Source organism: Octodon degus, unplaced genomic scaffold, assembly GCF_000260255.1.
Source record: "Octodon degus isolate 3935 unplaced genomic scaffold, OctDeg1.0 scaffold00160, whole genome shotgun sequence".
NCBI classification, from domain to species: domain Eukaryota; kingdom Metazoa; phylum Chordata; class Mammalia; order Rodentia; family Octodontidae; genus Octodon; species Octodon degus.
The window spans coordinates 2,106,709-2,112,434 of record NW_004524736.1 but is presented as its reverse complement, the minus strand read 5'-3'; the positions used below and the strand labels follow the sequence as shown (position 1 = coordinate 2,112,434).

The 5,726-nt window shown below is 39.3% G+C and overlaps 1 pseudogene; it reads right to left on the bottom strand.

Annotated features, from left to right (window-relative positions):
- Positions 1–406: 406 nt before the first annotated feature.
- LOC101586856 lies at positions 407–1,117 on the bottom strand (annotated as a pseudogene).
- Between the last annotated feature and the right edge of the window lie 4,609 nt (positions 1,118–5,726).

The following is a 5,726-nucleotide window of genomic DNA, read 5'->3' as shown; positions in this document are numbered from 1 at the left end:
CTCCATCATGTTCATTTAAAGTTCAGAAACTTGTCCAAAGAAAAAGCCAATTTGGGCATGGAAAGAGAAAATCTGAGTTTTCTTTACATTTTCATTGTTTGTTTGTTTTCTGATTGAATTCAACAAGTATTTATTGAGCACCTGTTATGTGTTAGGTATTGTTCCAGGTACTTGGGCGACAGAAAACAAAAAGCCCTGCATTCTGCTCATGACCCTGGGCAAATCTCCCCACCTCTCTGTGCCTGCTGGCAGCTGCCCAACAGGGGAATAAGCAGGATGGGCTTGGACGTGGATACTGTGAAATACTGCAGAAATGACAGCCTGCCTGCCCTTCATTCAGACAGCACAGAGGGCTGCGAGTTGATTTTTTAATAATAAAGTACAGGGGAGAGAGGGTGGAGGGAGTGGTGCCATGCTGGCTGGTGACCTGTGGTGGTGCTGGTGGCAGGGCCCACACTGGCTATATGAACTGCTGCTGTTGTTGCTGCTGCTTGGTGGCAGCCTTGTTGGCAAGGTTCTTGGCCTTCTCTGAAGCTGCCAGTGCTGTCTCCTTTGCCTTCTCCTTGGATTCCTTGGCTGTCTCCATGAGTGTTTTGGACGGGACCTCACCTTGCAAGTTGGCCAAAATGTATTCAAAACCCTTTGTAGTCTTGGTCACATTACTTTTGAACTGGGGGAGGCCAAATTCCTGGACTGCTCTGGAGATGCCAAATAAACTAGAGGAAACCCAGGGTTCCTGGCCTATTTCAGTCCTGTCACTGTTGTCCAAGTTCCTAAGTAAAAACATCGTTCCTCCACCACGGTCAGCAGGGAATGGTTAATGTTCCAGGTGAAAGCAGTCATGGTCTGAGTCTGTAGATCCACTAGAGTCCTCCAGGATGTATACCAAGTGAGCAGCATTGGCAGGAAACAATCACTCTGTCCAGCGAGGCATCCTGTTGGTCTTGGTCAGGAGTCTCCGGGACAGGAGCTTCTGGTCAGGAATCACCTCCCGGTGTACTGTGTCTTCAGTCAAGACATAGTTGCTGTAGGGACTCAGGTATCACTGCCAGAAGGCAGTGAACACTTGGTCCCAAGAACTTCGGAGCATGCACTGGCCCAAGAAATACTTTACCATAGTCACAGCCTAGGTGTGCTCAGTAACAGTATAGTATCAAGAGAGAAGAACCTGGAAGGCGCACGGAGACCAGGCCAGGCCAGGCTGGGCTCACGCCTGTCAGGTTCACACTTCAGTCACCTGGCCCAAATCACTGCTGCCGCCATGAGGCGATAGTCTTCACTGTGTTTTTGTCAGAACACGTGAGCTTCTTATTCATGAAGGAAAAACTAAAAATATTGAAGTTTTCTAGAATGTATAGGATAAGAACGCTGCTAGCAGCTAGATTTGTTTTCTTCAAAGCACCCTCAATCTCTGTGAACATGTGTTAATAACTGTATTCATTGTTGCTTTCAAACCTGAGACCTCATTTTAAGCAAACCTTGGTTAGCTCCTGTCACTTTGACAAAATACCTGAGGAAATTGACTTAAAGAATTTATTTCAGTTCATGACTTCAAAAAATTCAGCCCAGCCCGCAGTCTCTTAGCACTGCTACATCAGTGCTTCCTTGCACTTTTTCCCCCTCAGACTCTCTAGTGTCTGTCTTGCCAGACAGAAGTCCCTCATCTCTGAGCTGTGAGGATTCTGGGCAATATGAACTAACATTTCCAAAATTTCAGAAAATTTTAAGTTCCAGTCCCTTTGGTTTCAGATCCAAAAGACTAATCATTTGGTAATAACACTTGAGAATATAAAAGGAAGAAAATGTGAGTGTAGGATTAGCATACAAATTTTCAGAGAGAATGCAGAAAGAATTAACATTTCAATATTTAAATGTTTTTGATATTTTCAAATGAGCTCCTTGGCTACTTTCCTAAGTGTTCTAAAGTATGCTTAATATGCTGTATTAAAATAAGTGATTATTTAGGTATGATTATCATCTAACTCAATTGTACATTTACATTTTTATGAAATTAATTTCTAAGCAATCTTTGAGTAGTGTTTTATTCTTAGAATTGTGTGAGATCTTTGATTTTCTGAACCTCAATCTCAGGTTTTGTCAAAATTATTTAGTGACTATTGTGGTAACAAAATACTTTGTCAATATTATTAATATTAGTAGCAACAATAATTTAAAAATTGACATTGTTAAAGAACTTGCAGTTTACAAATGCCCTGTGCAAAATGTGCAAACTTATATTCACATTTAATTTCACATAATTTTTAGATTGAAGAATGTTATATAAATGGAAAATAGAGGAAATTTAATATATAGATATTGATAAGTCAGGACCCTCATCCTCACTCCAAGGCTCACGTCCTTTTAGCTCCAAGCCAGGGCCAAACTGCAAGAGCAGCTACATCCAGCTTTGTATCCTGGACCCAAGCCAGGGCAAAACCACAGAAACTCCCCCACACGACTCCCCATGACCCTGCTAGGATCAGCTCTCCCTTGGCTGTTCCAGCCTGCAAACACCCTCCCCTGAAGACCTTATAAAATCCCTGTCCGTTTTGTTCAGGGCTGTTTTATTCTGCTAGACAGCTAGCCCTCTTGCTCTTATTTCCAATAAATCTTCTCATGTTAGAGTTCTTGGTCTGGTCTACTGCGTGAGTTGGTACCTAACAGATATGTAAAGAAAACTAAAATGCAATTTGCATATTGCTAGAATTTTTCAAAGATAAGGGTTTTATTTTTTTACATATTTTTAATCAGATAGCATATGTCTTTTTATTTTACCTTTTGATTTGTCATTATATTAAATTCTAGCAAAGATGAAAATAGTGACATGGTTTTTATGTGTATTAAAAATAATTTCAATTAATCAATAGAAAGGAAACATAAACCAGTATCTAACTGAGAAATATTTCATTTCTTATCAATGTAGAAAAATAATTTTAAAGATAATTCCTTACTGGGCTGGCCAAATAGCTCAGCGGATTAAAGCACCTACAAGCAGGAGCACGAGCTGGGGGTTTGATCCCTGGGCCTGCTGTGCCAGCCGCACCCCTGGGGCATGCTGAGAGAGGTATTAAGACTTGGTGTGGTGGTACACACCTGTAATCCCAGCTCTTGGGTGGTTATAAACAGGCAGATCACCACGAGTCTGATCTTGTAGTGAGACCCTGAACACCCTGTAGACCCTTCCCTAAAATATAAAAAAAATTTAAAAAACCAGATAATTCCTTAATGTGGAAATTTCAGAGAAACAAGCTTTTTTACAAATCAATAAAGGAAATTAGGTGGTCACAGTAGTGTTGGAAAGCACTGTATGAATGTTGCAAATCTGTAAATTATCTCACATTCTTTGGCAAAACACTGTACTATAATTCCATTTCTGAGAAACAATCTCAAGGAAACAATCAGAAAAAAATGGAGAAAAATTTTTAGGTTTTTTCATAAATAGTGTACATGCTGAATAACAGAAACAATTAAGTGACTAATTCCCACCTGACTTAGAGAAGTCATTTGGAGTGTTTACCAATTATATTTTAGACAACATTTTCTAGGTTTCATTTGCATTGACTTCCTCCATAGTTTTGTTCTACATTTATGTTGATTTGGTTTATTCTTACAATATTAAGTCATAGAGAAACAGTCTAATCCTTTAATTGTTAAATACAAATCTAGGGCTTTAATTAAAGCCATTTAACCGTATTAGCCCTAAAGCAGTCTTTTGTGTCAAAGAAGAGTAAGGTAGGAATTCCAGAAGTTCATGACAGTTCAATACCCCTACATTTCAAGCCCTCTCTGAATGGGGACAGAGTGTAATGGACGTTGGAGAGCTCAGAAACTATGACTTAGATGAAAACTTCTGTAATATAGAAGGGCAGTTGTGACTTAGGTGAACTTAAATAAATGTAGGAACAAAAATACAATGACCCTCATTAAACTTTTTAAATGAATCAATTTTTCTTCATATGAGCAAATAAAAAGCCCTCTATCATAACCAACTTTGCAAATAGAAATACTGAGGCTTCATGGGCTGAATAAACTCCTTGAAGCTATAGTCGTTCGTATTCCAAACCAGCTTCACCTACACATCCTAGGGTCATGCTATGGTTTGTGTTACTTCCTCATTAATGACTTCAACAAATTGCTATAAAGTGTGTTTCTATTTGTGACACACTTTATGAAAAGTTCTGATTTTTTTTTGAATTGCAGTATTTTTCAAATTTTAGAAATTTGGGAAGATATATAAAATACATAATTTGGGCCAGCCAAACAACTCAGCAGATTGAAGTGCCTGCAAGCAGGCATAGGGGTCAGGGGTTCCATCCCCAGGCCTGCCTTGCTGGCCCTGCCCCTAGAACTCACTGAGGTAGAGATTGAGACTGGGCGTGGTGGGGTATGCCTGTAGTCCCAGCTCTTGGGAGGCTGTAAACAGGAGAATCACTATGAGTTCATCCTAGTAGTGAGAACCTGAACACCCTGTACACCCTCCCCTAAAATGCAGAAAGAAAAAGACAGACAGACAGACAGAAAGAAAGAAAGATAAAATACATAAGTGTAATGAAGCTATAAAATTTTGGTACCCACAATGGGTCTTGCTGATGAATGATGTAGGAGTGCTAATGACAGGGTAATATGGGGGACTCGTGTGAAAGAAAGACTTCTGTACCAGTCACAAATCTGTGTATGCAGTATGTTGCACATTTGTATGTGATATTTGTATATGTGATATATACAAATGTGCAAAGAATGTGTAGCTGCAAATTTCTTTCCATTATCTACAAGATGAATAATAAGCAGGAAAGCACATGAAAGATACATGAAATTGTTGACATGGACATGTAACAAAAGTACATTCCAGAACATTTTTGAAATATTCTCTAAAAAGTATTTTCTGTCTAAAAGAATCTTCAAATTTATATAGAGGAAGTCTAATATTTTAACTACCACAGATTATATAACAACAATAAAATGTACTTTATTAAATTGAAGTTAAATCAAATATCTGAGACATATATATATATATATATATATATATATATATATATATATATATATATTTCGATCTATTTCTTCCTGTCTCTAAGGCAGTAAGGCAGTTCTAGATATTGATTATTCTTACTTTTTCATGTTCATGTTTAAAAAATTTAACATGATATAGATTTAATTTTTGAGTTCTAAAATATCTGGACTGATCTATATGAAGATTGAAGTTTTATTCCTGGTACGAAGCCTATCCTTCCTACATGTCCCCCACTTCTGATTCTTTTTTTCTTTTTCTTTTTTTGTATTTTAGGGAAGGGTCTACAGGGTGTTCAGGGCCTCACTACTAGATGGAACTCCTGATCAGCGTGTTTACAGCCTCCCAAGAGCTGTGATTACAGGCACGAACCACCACGCCCAGTCTCAATTGCCCTCTCAGCTCACCCTGGGAGCGGGGCTGGCATGGCAGGCCAGGAGATCTAACACCCAGCCCCTGTGGCTGCTTTCAGGTGCTTAATTTGATGAGCTATTTGACCAGCCCTGATTCTTCATGTTCCCTTGTTCTCTCTTCTCTCCACTCACTGGCTGGTGCACATCCATGAGATGAGGGTCAGGTCATGATAGCTGAACACTGAGAGAAAATGAGGAAAGAGAGAGGCTTGAGAAATAATATTAGGGGCCGGGGAGATGGCTCAGTAGAATAAGTGCTTCCCTGGCAAGTGCAAGGGCCTGAGTTCAATCCCTGGTTCCACCAA